General features: G+C 44.2%; 1 protein-coding gene and 1 pseudogene across 3 annotated transcripts in view; both read left to right on the plus strand.

The window, feature by feature from the left end:
• The window catches only part of zfpm2 (zinc finger protein, FOG family member 2), a 660,636-nt gene that overhangs the window by 612,370 nt on the left and 34,565 nt on the right, over positions 1–13,701 (plus strand). The window lies entirely within an intron of this gene.
• On the plus strand, positions 5,717–5,830 carry LOC116972669 (annotated as a pseudogene).

The raw sequence follows: 13,701 nt of genomic DNA on the forward strand, positions 1-13,701 counted from the left end.
CTCAAACTCGCGACCGAGTTTACTGCCGGGATCAAGGCGCAAACTCGCGACCTTGCGGATATGAGCCGAGCACTCTACCACTGAGCCAGCCATTAAAATCTACGCTAAAAAAATTCCATTCCGAAGACCGACAAATTCTGAATTACGAAAAGTGTCTGGTCCCAAGGCTTTCGGATAAAAGGTTGTGCACCTGTACTACTCTTATTGTCAACATGCAATGCTTCCAAAGACAGGCCCTAATTGTTCTTTGCTGTGACCTTCCACCACCAGCTTTTCCATCTGGTTAATGAGGAACTCTCTCAGGCTTCCCACAAGCACACTCCAACCTGATTATCACCTTAACGTCAAGTCAAGTCAAGTTTATTTGTCACATACACATACGAGATGTGCAGTGAAATGAAAAGTAGTAATGCTCGCGGACTTTGTGCAAAAAACAAACAAACAACCAGAATGGAACAGAATCACATATTCTTTTACATATTGTTGGCGGAAGGAAAAAGGGAAACAAAACCTAGCAATTTTTTTAAAAGCATTAGAGTGGTACAGCAAAGTTAGTCCCTGGTGAGATAGGGGTTTGCAGTCCTTATGGCCTCTGGGAAGAAACTCCTTCTCAACCTCTCCAATATCTCCAAGTTTGCGGATGACACTAAGCTGGGGGGCAGTGTTAGCTGTGAGGAGGATGCTAGGAGACTGCAAGGTGACTTGGATAGGTTGGGTGAGTGGGCAAATGTTTGGCAGATGCAGTATAATGTGGATAAATGTGAGGTTATCCATTTTGGTGGCAAAAACAGGAAAGCAGACTATTATCTAAATGGTGGCCGACTAGGAAAAGGGGAGATGCAGCGAGACCTGGGTGTCATGGTACACCAGTCATTGAAAGTGGGCATGCAGGTGCAGCAGGCAGTGAAGAAAGCGAGTGGTATGTTAGCTTTCATAGCAAAAGGATTTGAGTATAGGAGCAGGGAGGTTCTACTGCAGTTGTGCAGGGTCATGGTGAGACCACACCTGGAGTATTGCGTACAGTTTTGGTCTCCAAATCTGAGGAAGGACATTATTGCCATAGAGGGAGTGCAGAGAAGGTTCACCAGACTGATTCCTGGGATGTCAGGACTGTCTTATGAAGAAAGACTGGATAGACTTGGTTTATACTCTCTAGAATTTAGGAGATTGAGAGGGGATCTTATAGAAACTTACAAAATTCTTAAGGGGTTGGACAGGCTAGATGCAGGAAGATTGCTCCCGATATTGGGGAAGTCCTGGACAAGGGGTCACAGCTTAAGGATAAGGGGGAAATCCTTTAAAACCGAGATGAGAAGAACCTTTTTCACACAGAGAGTGGTGATATCTCTGGAACTCTCTGCTACAGAGGGTAGTCGAGGCCAGTTCATTGGCTATATTTAAGAGGGAGTTAGATGTGGCCCTTGTGGCTAAGGGGATCAGAGGGTATGGAGAGAAGGCAGGTACGGGATACTGAGTTGGATGATCAGCCATGATCATATTGAATGGCGGTGCAGGCTCGAAGGGCCGAATGGCCTACTCCTGCACCTAATTTCTATGTTTCTATGTTTCTATGTTCTCACGGCATGGCAACGGAGGCGTTTGCCTGACCGTAGCAGCTGGAACAGTCCGTTGCAGGGGTGAAAGGGGTCTCCCATGATCTTATTGGCTCTGGAGTTGCACCTTCTGATGTATAGTTCCTGCAGGGGGGCGAGTGAAGTTCCCATAGTGTGTTCGGCCGAACGCACTACTCTCTGCAGAGCCTTCTTGTCCTGGGCAGAGCAATTCCCAAACCAGATTGTAATATTTCCGGACAAGATGCTTTCCACAGCCGCTGAGTAGAAGCACTGGAAGATCCTCGGAGACATTCTGAATTTCCTCAATTGCCTGAGGTGGTAAAGGCGCTGCCTTGCCTTACTCACGAGTGCTGCGCGTGTGATGTACTTGTCATATCCTCAGAGATGTGGACTCCCAGATATTTAAAACAGCTCACCCTATCCACAGTATCCCCATTTATCCTCAATGGTGTGTACGTCCTCGGATGATGTGCCCTCCTAAAGTCCACGATCAGCTCCTTCGTTTTTTTGATGTTCAAGAGGAGGCTGTTGTCCTGACACCAGAGTGCCAGATCAGCCACCTCCTCCCGGTAGGCCTTCTCATTGTTGTCTGAGATCAGGCCCACCACCACAGTGTCATCAGCAAACTTGATTATAGAGTTGGAGCTGAACCTAGCCACACAGACATGTGTGTACAGGGAGTACAATAGGGGGCTGAGGATGCAACCCTGGGGGAATCCTGTGCTCAGGGTAAGGGACTTTGATGTATTTCCCCCCATCTTAACTACCTGGGGCCTGGCGGTGAGAAAGTCCAGGACCCAGGCACACAGGGGGGTGTTGAGCCCTAATTCCAGCAGCTTCCCGGCCAGTCTGGTGGGGACTATCGTGTTGAAGGCTGAACTGTAGTCTATGAACCCCACAACATGACCTCTAGACCACTTGATCTCCTTAGTAGCCAATTGCATCCTGTCACAATGTTCTGCCAGGGCTGTAACACCTCAATATCACTTTCACCGATGGCCAAACATTCCAACTACAATATGCAGGCCCCACTCATAGCTATGACCCACTCTACATTAGAAGAAGAAGTGGGGGAAAGAAACATAGAAACCTAGAAAATAGATGCAGGAGTAGGCCATTCGGCCCTTCGAGCCTGCACCGCCATTAAATATGATCATGGCTGATCATCCAACTCAGTATCTCGTACCTGCCTTCTCTCCATACCCCCTGATCCCTTTAGCCACAAGGGCCACATCTAACTCCCTCTTAAATATAGCCAATGAACTGGCCTCAACTACCCTCTGTGGCAGAGAGTTCCAGAGATTCACCACTCTCTGTGTGAAAAATGTTTTTCTCATCTCGGCCTTAAAGGATTTCCCCCTTATCCTTAAGCTGTGACCCCTTGTCCTGGACTTCCCCAACATCGGGAACAATCTTCCTGCATCTAGCCTGTCCAACTCCTTAAGAATTTTGTAAGTTTCTATAAGATCCCCCCTCAATCTAATAAATTCTAGCGAGTATAAGCCGAGTCTATCCAGTCTTTCTTCATATGAAAGTCCTGACATCCCAGGAATCAGTCTGGTGAACCTTCTCTGCACTCCCTCTATGGCAATAATGTCCTTCCTCAGATTTGGAGACCATAACTGTATGCAATACTCCAGGTGTGGTCTCACCAAGACCCTGTACAACTGCAGTAGAACCTCCCTGCTCCAATACTCAAATCCTTTTGCTATGAAGTGATCGTGGCTGATCATCCAAAGTCAGTGTCCGTTCCTGCTTTTTCCCCATATCCCTTGATTCTATTAGCCCTAACAGCTAAATCTAACTATCTCTTGAAAACATTCAGTGAATTGGCCTCCACTGCCTTCTGTGGCAGATAATTCCACAGATTCACAACTCTCTGGGTGAAAAGGTTTTTCCTCATCTCAATCCTAAATGGCCTACCTCTTATTCTTAAAGTGTGACCCCTGGTTCTGGACTCCCCCAACTTCGGGAACATTTTTCCTGCATCTAGCCTGCCCAACCCCTTAAGAATTGTATATGTTTCTATAAGATGCCCTCTCATCCTTCTAAATTCCAGTGAATACAAGCCCATTCGACCCATTCTTTCATCATATGTCAGTCCCGCCACCCCGGGAATTAACCTGGTGAAGCTACGCTGCACTCCCTCAATAGCAAGAATGTCCTTCCTCAAATTAGGAGAACAAACTGCACACAATACCACAATACCCCTCTTACTAGGGCCATGTACAACCGCTGTAAGACCTCCTTACTCCTAAACTCAAACCCTCTCACAATGAAGGCCAACATGCCATTAGCTTTCTTCACTGCCTGCTGTACCTGCATGCTTACTTTCAGTGACTGATGTACAAGCACACCCAGGTCTCGCTGCACCTCCCCTTTTCCTAATCTGACACCATTCAGATAATAATCTGTCTCCCTGTTCTTGTCACCAAAGTGGATAACCTCACATTTATCCACATTTTACTTCGGAGTCACGTGAGTGACTACGTGAAGAAGAACCCGTCCAGCACGCATGCGCGACATGAGCGTTCACGTAGTGCAACAGCGACGAACGGGAGTACGGGCGCTCCCGCTACAAGCCTGAAGGAACGGACCGTTAGGTAAGTACTTACCCACAGGTTCGAGTTTACAAACTTTGCTCCACTTTGTTGCTCCAGGGGAACTGGAGACAGCAAAGCAGAACAGAGGGAACTGGCCCCAGTTCGACTCCAGGGAAGGAGCGCTCCGTCAGTGGAGGGGGGAGAGGCGGCACCGGAACCGCACACACTGCGGTCCACAGTCAGGGTACTGAGCTGATGCCCAGTCCGCTAACAGCTGTCTGACCAACAGCAGCGGACTGGAGGGAACAAAAAAAACGGCCGGTAACCCCTGCATACTCCCGACAAGGAGACTCGCCGCCCGAGAAACGCAGAAATGCCGCCCGAAAACGGCAGGCAGCTTCTAGCAGCAAAGCCAGCAACCAAACCTCGGGCTGGAGACAGACATGGAAGATGGAATCGGCACTTCAAATGAGAGCAAGTAAGTGTCTGTTCTCCAAGTAAGGTCATGGAGCCAAAAAACTCCAGCGAAACTTGCCTCAGGAGCAGGGGCAAGCTCGCCAAGGGAGCATAACACTCCCACTCCAGTGCTACAGCACTGGCCGTCTCCCTTATCGAGGGATCGATGGTGACCAGGGCTGGGCTGGTCAAGAAGAGGGGTCACTGGCTGAACAACATCGGGAGTATGCTTGAGGTACAGGATCAGGAAGAGCTGCTGGGTGTGGCCGCTATGTGGCTCCACCACTAGCGAGATGACTTTTCAGTCTCAACTGACGGCCAGCTTACTACCTGTTCTTTTCAACAACAAAAAAACCTCTCCAAGACAGGTAGTCATGAGGCGTTGGATTTCATCACGCCTCCCCTCAATTGCATTTACTCAAAGTGCCCACCATTATTGGGGGTACATTGAGCATAGCTTTTTAAAACCCAAATATCTTAAAATGCATTTGATACCCCTGACGTCGGCTATCATTTTCGCATGCTCATTCCAGAGGGGCAGGGTAGTATGGCAAAGCACCTGACCCTACTGTTCACAGTATGCTCCGCAACTTCTCGAAGGAAGTTATAAAACCTGCCCTCAACCTAAAAAATTCACAGGGCTGTGAGAACGCCGACCTCACAACCACAGATCCTGCTATCTGGCTAAGTTACCAAACCAAGCCTAAGAAACTGGACGAAGTATCCAAAATATTCGGCATCAAGAGGGCAGGGCCTGGAATGAGCACCACACAAAACCAGACAGCAGTACCTCCACGCGTCCACCAGTAGGCGTCTACTTAATAGTACTGGTGAAAGCTCGGGGCCCGCATGCGAACCCCCGTAAGCCCTTTCAGGTCAGGGTCCAGGGCAGGCCCCATGGAAAATGCGCCACCCCCCAACAACACCATCCCTACAGACAAGGAACCAGAAACCAAAGAAATGAGCACACCACTAAACAACAGTGAAGACAGATAAGTATGGTTCCTACCATCACATAAAAGGTGAAGGGTTAGTACTAACAGGGGGGGATGAATCACACCTGGGTTGGGAACATGAAGAACTATCACACTTGGTAGTTATATACCAAAAGTATTCAAGGATAAAAATTGAATTAAGAAACCCATCACTTCTCGGCCTTTTGGCTAAGATCAAGGGTAGTATCTGTTCTTATCAGTTTAATATCTGATACGTCCCTTATCTAGGGACCATATATTACCAGTTCAGCATGCACCCCAAGGGGTCTACCCTCCCACTAAAAAAGAACATGAGGGACTAGCTAACTGGAGAAGATATACTAGGGGTCATAAAGAAGCCTATATGAACCTCTGGTACCAAAAAACCCAAAGATGGTGAATGTTGCACCATCATTGATATACAAGGGGTCATAAAAACCTAATATGAACCTTTGGTACCAAAAAACCCAAAGATGGTGAATGTTGCACCATCATTGACTTTACCACTTGAGTATTTTCACCAGGTTACACACTTATGGAAAATTGTAACTGCTAACCATGGATTTCCTAGGATACTTTATGGTAGACATCAACTTAAAAGATGCATACTATTCAGTACCCATTCATAAAATTTCAGAGATACCAATTTACCTGGATGGGGTAACTATGGCAGTATAAATTATTGACAATGGCTAATATGAGCCAAAACTGTTCCCAGATATTCAAACCAGCCCTGACACTATTAAGGAACATATCGTCATGGCATGTCTCTATGATATTAACGACAGACAAATCCATGGGAATAGCTAATCAGCAGCATTAGCTACTATAACTTATTTAGCCTGAGCCTGTCATACAATCCAGATAGATCTACGTTGACACCATCCACAACTATTGACTATCTGGTATTCAATTAACTCTATCCACTCATCTATAACATTGCCATAAGGAGAGTCAGCGTATGACACAACCTGTAACAATTAATGGTATCAATCAACCAACCAACCATTCAACAAGTGGCTAGAGTAATTGGGAGTTAGTAGCAGCATTACCAGCTACTTAACTTGAACCTTTCCATTAGAGCTAAGGTGCTAGTGTTTAAACTAAATACCCACACCCAGCACATGGTGGCAAATGGACTAATCTGGAGTCATTATCACTATAGACACTGGGCGTAAAACCTAGTTGGGAATATTGAGTACGTTCTATTGGTAAAAGCATATTATTCAGTCGTGCACCATTTTGCATGTTCGTTTATAAATTAACAACATCACAGTGGTGGCATACACCAACCACTTGGGCAGAATAAATCGATATCATGTGACAATTTATTTAACAATTGGTAACCGTATGTCGTCAAACATATTCGACCATCAGCAAACTTACCTACCAGGTGAGCTAAATACTGTAAACAGACATATTAAACCAAAGTATTTGCTGAAATTACAAAGCAATATGGAACACCAGATATCGATTTCCTTGTATTTCAATTGAATCACCACGTACCGATGTATGTCGCATGAAACCAAACTTTGAGGCAGTGGCAATGAACACATTCCCGCTGAACTGGGGGGGGGGGGGGGGGAGGGAAACTAATCTCTATGTTCTCCCCCATTTTTTCCTACCTCATCAGTCAGGTACTAGGGCCTCATCAGTCGGGAACTACGCAAACCCACAGTCATGGTTCCCAGTGGTCCTCGACATGGTCATCAAAACCCTAATGATTTCCCAATAGCCCAGACCTATCAACTCACCCAGTTTCAGGCATAAGCCACCCATGCCACGATAAATTAAACTACTGGGTTGCAGATTTGAAAAGACCATTACTGGGCCTGGGTTGCAGAATTGGGAAGACCACTGCTGGGCCTGGATTGTCAAATAGCACTATCGACACAATGATAGCATCCCATCGCATATCCACTAGGGAACATACTTGGCGAACATCCAGAAGTGGGAAGATACTATTCAAATACAGGAACTACATATTCAACTACAACAAAACCTGTACTGGAGTTCCTGGCAGGTCTTCACCACAATGAAGGACTCAGCTACTGCGCCATCAACACAGCCAGAAGTGCTCTGTCAGCCTACTTAACTCAGGCACCAGGACAACAGGCCATAGGGTACCACCCGCAGGTGATCAAATTCAGGAGAGGCATATTCAACTCTAATCCCCCAGACCTAGGTACACCCAAATCTGGGATGTCAGTGTGGACCTGACGTACCTTAGGGGATGGTCACCAGCCAGGTCCCTCACCCTGGAACAGCCCACCCTGAAGACGGTCATGCTGATGGCCTGGTCTCAGCACAAAGAGTCCAGTTCCTCCATCTACTACGATTGGACAATATGGTCTACTAGACTGTGTTACATTTACCATTAGGGGCTGGTCAAACAGAGTAGAGTAGGAACATCAGGTCTAGTCATGGAATTCCGGGCATACCCACCTGAACCACGGTTATGTGTCATGACCCACTTATTGAATTACATCGACACAATAAGTAATCCTCGAGGGAGAGAAAAAGCCTTATGGGTCAGCCACAAGAAACCTTATGGTCGGGTGACGAGCCAAACTATCTCAAGTGACTCAAGCAGGTACTGGGAGTTGCTGGAGTACATACTAACGTGTATAAATCTTACTCCACCAGGGCAGCATCCACATCAGTGACTAAGAGGATGGACGTGCCTATGGACCACATCCTGGCTACAGCGGGGTGGTCTAGGGAGTATACGTTCCAAACTTTTATAACAAGCCGCTGGCAGAACCTGTATCGTTTGCAGAAAAAGTATTAGAATCTGCAAAAAATATATAATTTAATCCCGGGGGAGCATTTTGGTCTTGTTATTGTTAATAATACCATTATTGTTTTACAAACAAATTCATGGTTGATTACGATAACATACTTCCTCCCTCGAATGACTTCGGCAGCGAGTGAAGTATGAACTGTTACACGGTTTGAAATCACAGAGCTTTAAAATCTTCACGTAGTCACTCACGTGACTCCGAAGTAAAATAGTAAGATTAAACGAGAACTTACCAGTTTGAAGTTTGATCTGTATTTTATGAGGAATTACGATGAGGGATTGCGTGCCCTCCGCTCCCACCCTCAATAATAGAGATCAAACTGGTATCTAAGCTCTCCTTTTCTTTACTATATTTATTTCAATTACTGTGTCTTTCTGTGATTCCACATCGCTGCTTTGAAGTATGTCGCGCATGCGCGCTGGACGGGTTCTTCTTCACGTAATCCCTCATCGTAACTCCTCATAAAATACAGATCAAACTTCAAACTGGTAAGTTCTCGTTTAATCTTACTATTATACTGCATCTGCCATGCATCTGCCCACTCAGCCAACATATCCAAGTCAAACTGCAGCCTCATAGCATCCTCCGCACAGCTCACACTGCCACCCTGCTTTATGTCATCTGCAAACTTGGAGATGTAAGCCCCATATACCCATTAGGTAGCTTCCTGAGCTTTGTGCATAAGATAATTTTATAATAGCAGGCCCTCACACAAAGTATGTGATGTACTTTGTCAGGTGTGCAAGAATCTTTGCATTCCTGCATATTAACATTGAACTTTGTGTGGTTGGTCTTATTTCATTTTTATGAATATTTTGTATAACACTTTAAGGGGCTATCCCACTTGGGCGACCTAATTGGCGAGTTGAGAAGAGTTTAGGAGAGTTTGAAAAAATGTCATGTTGAAGACCTCCTTCGACTAGCTTCGACTAGCTTCGACTAGCTACGACTAACTTTGGGGAAAATTGGACACCGAATAGTGGAGAGTGAAGACGACCTCCTTCGACCTCCCTTCGATCTCCCTTCGGCTATGATGAAGAGTGATGACTATCTACGACTATCCTCGATTACCCATGACTAACATTCCGACCTACTACGACCTACTACGACTAAACCTACGAGTAAAAATAGTATAGATTTTTTCCATGGCGACCTTTTTTTACTCGTGGGCATTTTTCAACATGTTGAAAAATACGCTGAGGCCTTGAGTAAACGGGGACCACTCTCGAGCATGAAGGAGAGTTACAAAGACCTCCTATGAGCTCGTGTTGACCATGCTGCGAGTATGAGTCGAGGGCAAACTCACCAGAACTCGCGGATTAGGTCGCCCAAGTGGGACAGCCCCTTAAGGCTTCTGGTGATTGAGAGATGTTCTCTCAGGATAAATTATAATCTAGTTTGCTTCCAGCTTCCTGTGGGTTAAATGATGTGATTTAACATTGAAAGCATAGATTATGTTATGTTCTTATGATGATTTAATGGCCATCGGCACCATTTTGCTCACCCCATTTTTATTGGACTCATCTCTGCATCTCCATTTCCACTTTCCTAGGGTTGTAATAGGATTGAGAGAATCTCTGTTAGATATTCCTCGCCAAACTTGATCACGTTTATCAGGTGAACCCACGAGACCACAATCGCAACATCCTTAGAACATAGAACAGTACAGCCCAGGAATGGGCCCTTTGGCCCACAATGTTTGTGCCGAACAGGATGCCTAGCTGAACCGATCTCATCTGTGTGCAAGTGATCCTTTCCCCTCCATTCCCTGCAAATCCATCTGCCCATGAAAAAGCTTCATAACTGCCACTATCATATCTGCCACTACCACCTCACCTGGCAATGCATGTCAGGGCCCCCACAACCTTCTGTGTAAAATACTTGCCACGCACATCTCCATTACATTTTCTCCCTCTCATCTCATGGCAATGTCCTCTAACGTTGGACATTTCAACCTGGGAAAAAGGTTCTGACTTTCTTTCCCATCTATGCCTCCCATAATTTTATATACTTCTATTAAGTCTCCCTCAACCTGCGACGTTTCAGAAAATAAACAATCCAAGTCTATCCAACCTCTCCCTGTAGCTGAAACCCTCTAAACCAGGCAGTATTCCAGTAACCCTCTTCTGCACCCTTTCCAAAACCTCCACATCTTTTCTGTTATGGCGCAACCAAATATCTACTGTTGCATGTAATTTTACATAAAGTGCCTAATGTTTTCTCGAGAGGCTGAAAGGAATCAGTCCTCACAAGAACTCATGGATCGCTGTCCAATAAATTAGTAATCTTCCATGAAAAATGTATGCATATGTCATCTCTTCCTTTTTTTTCCAATTTAAATTGATTGCTCTTAATTCCTCCTCAATACCTGACCTTATCTACCCTCCTATGCATTATCAATATCCTGAATATATTTAAAGATCTGAATCAGTTGCCCTCCAGGGCTGTGAGCAAAGCTCTCTGCCAGGAATGCTGAATCAAAATGCCATGAAATCTGAACACCTAACTATCCAGTTTCCTGATGCTGCAATATCTCAATTTCTTCCAAAGTTAAACATTTTTGGAAAAAGTATTTTCTTCAAAGATACCTTGTTTCTCATTCAGGATGCTTTAAACATAGAGTGAGATGGGTACACTTACATCATGTGCTTTGTAGGAGTTATACACCTGTATGTGTACCTGAACCATGTTATAACTATGAATAACCACAGAGCAATCTCAAAACATTTAGAGGAGAAGGAATTAAAGGCTTGCATTAACTACATCAAATCATTGGTTTGGCCATAATTAGGGAGATGAAAGAATCAAAATTGCTAATTTGAATCTCTCTACGTGCATGCTTAAATTATTTTAGGCTCCAGAGCAACTATTTATCTATCAGAATTATAGCTATGCGTCTGCACATCTATTTAGCGACAAGAGGATAGTTAAATTGAGGGTTGTATCAGAGAAGAAATAGGAATTTTACAACATGGAGCTTCAGATGAAATGTATCAGAACACTAGGTGTATGCCTCTTGATATTAGAGAGATCAGCATGAAAACATTGGCTATATTTTCATCCATTATCAATAGGTCTATTGTCACCTTGCTGCCCTAAACTGGATTAGTTCCTCCTGCCAGACAGAAGAAAAACATGTCACTGCTCTCTATATCCAGGTGTCCAGGTGTATATAAGCCAACCCCTGAATCCTCCCACAGAGTACTAAGAGTAATGTCTAATGCAACAAAACACTACCAGTGCCCTTTTCGGAAGAAGGCAACTGAATAGTGAACATATTCCTTTTTAAATAAAAATCATGCGCACACTTCTGCCTCTTTAATAATTCTCGTTTATCTAAATATCAAGCTGTTCTGTTTCTCAGCAATGCTGACATTTTCTGGGCATGGCCGAGGTTGATTCTGTGCGGTAAGGAATCTACAGATAAGCTAGGATTTCTCAATGCTGTCATTGTAGAAAGTTATAAAGTTCTAATGTGGTAACCAATTCAAAAAGCTTCAGTAATTCCAGAAGATGCAACATGCTTATAATAGCTGACCATTTGTTTTTCACAAATTCCTATCACACAATTCACTATCGACTATTTTCACTATTTTCCAACTTTACTCATTAATTTTATTTGACTGTAAATGTAGATTCTAGTTTTCTGCAGAGCAGTTACTGTTACGGTTAATATCAGGCAGTACAGATACTGCACCAAAGTATATTCAAAGTAATAGCAAATGCATTATTATTTAATTAAAGGAGTATATTAGGTTCAGGAAGTGATGCCCATAAGGTCATTAATAGGTTACATGAAAACTTCAATTTGTGATTCAGACCACATATTTTCCCTTTTGAACATCACACTGTTGGCTTATGTGCCACTACCCTGGGGTGTTTCACAAACCTTCCTTACCGGAAATCATCTCTGATAGAGCAGACCAAGCTAAATCGAGATCAGAGCCTTAAGGAAATGTGATATACATTAATCATTTTTTTCCCATCACATTTTCATGTGCAAAGAAATTGCTGGAACAGGGAACCAAATGGACTTCAGAAGAGATGGCTTCAGAAATGTATTCAAAGCTATATAAGAAAAATGGTAGATTACTATTGCAAATAATTGGAAAGATATTTAATTTAATGCAATTTTAAATTAGATTAGAACGGTGTTATCAAAATCACCAGTACATACAGAAGCTTCCAAAACCTTGCAGGTACTTCAACAAAAAAGGTCAAAAGCTTAGAATTTGTAGACTTTGTACTGAAAATCGTGTGGGGGGGGGGGGGAGGAAGGCGGGGAAGTGCTGAGGGGGGAAATGTCACAAACTGTTGAATGGAGATTTGTTTAGGGCTTCTCTGCCTTTTCAGACTCGGATTCATAGATCCATAGAGTTACACAGCACAAAAACAGGCCTTTCAGCCCAACCTGTCTATGCTAACCAGGTTTTCTACCTGTGCTAGTTCCATTTGCCCGCATTTGACTCATAACATTCTATATCATTGCTATTTATGTACCTCTCTAAATTTATTTTAAACTTTGTAATTGTACACGCTTCTACCAGCTTCCTCTGGTGGGTCATTCCACATACCACCCTCTGTGTGACAAATATATCCACTTGGTCACTTTTAAATCTTTCCTCTACCACTGAAACCCATTCCCTATACTTTAAACCCATTCCCTAAGATTCCAGTCAGGCTTTAGGGTTTACCATAGCACAGAGTCTGCCTTGTTGAAAGTGTTCAATGACCTGTTCCTTTATGTCCACTCCAATGACTCTGCCATCCTGGTTCTTCTTGACCTCAGTGCGGTGTTCGATACAGTGGATCACAATATCTTAATTGACCGTCATCCAGTTCGGGGTTGGTGTAGATGGCGCTGCATTGCTGGTTCACATCCTACCTCAAAAATAGAAGCTTCTCTGTCAACATAGGCAACTTTTCCTCTTCTCCAGCGAGCCTCTCCTGTGGGTCCCACAAGGTTCCATCCTTTTCTCTATGTCCATGCTTCCCCTCAGTCAAATCACACAAAAACACGACATCTCATTCCACTGTTATGCTGATGACACACAGCTTTATCTCCCCCTGAAACCAAACAACCAGTCAAATTTAATCAATCTCATGAGCTGCCTTGACGACATCAAATGTTGGATGGCGCAGAATCTCCTACAGCTGAACGAGAACAAGTCTGAAGTCATCCTATTTGGTCCCCCTGACTCCAACAAAGTGATTACCAACAGTCTTGGCAACTTATCCACCCTTGTCAAACTTCATGTCAAAAACCTTGCTGTGATATTTGATTCTGCCTTTAAGTTTGACAAGCAAGTCAATTCAGTAGTAAATGCCAGTTTCTTCCAGCTTCGTACCA

The sequence above is a fragment of the Amblyraja radiata genome, chromosome 4 (genome assembly GCF_010909765.2).
Source record: "Amblyraja radiata isolate CabotCenter1 chromosome 4, sAmbRad1.1.pri, whole genome shotgun sequence".
In the NCBI taxonomy this organism is placed as follows: Eukaryota; Metazoa; Chordata; class Chondrichthyes; order Rajiformes; family Rajidae; genus Amblyraja; species Amblyraja radiata.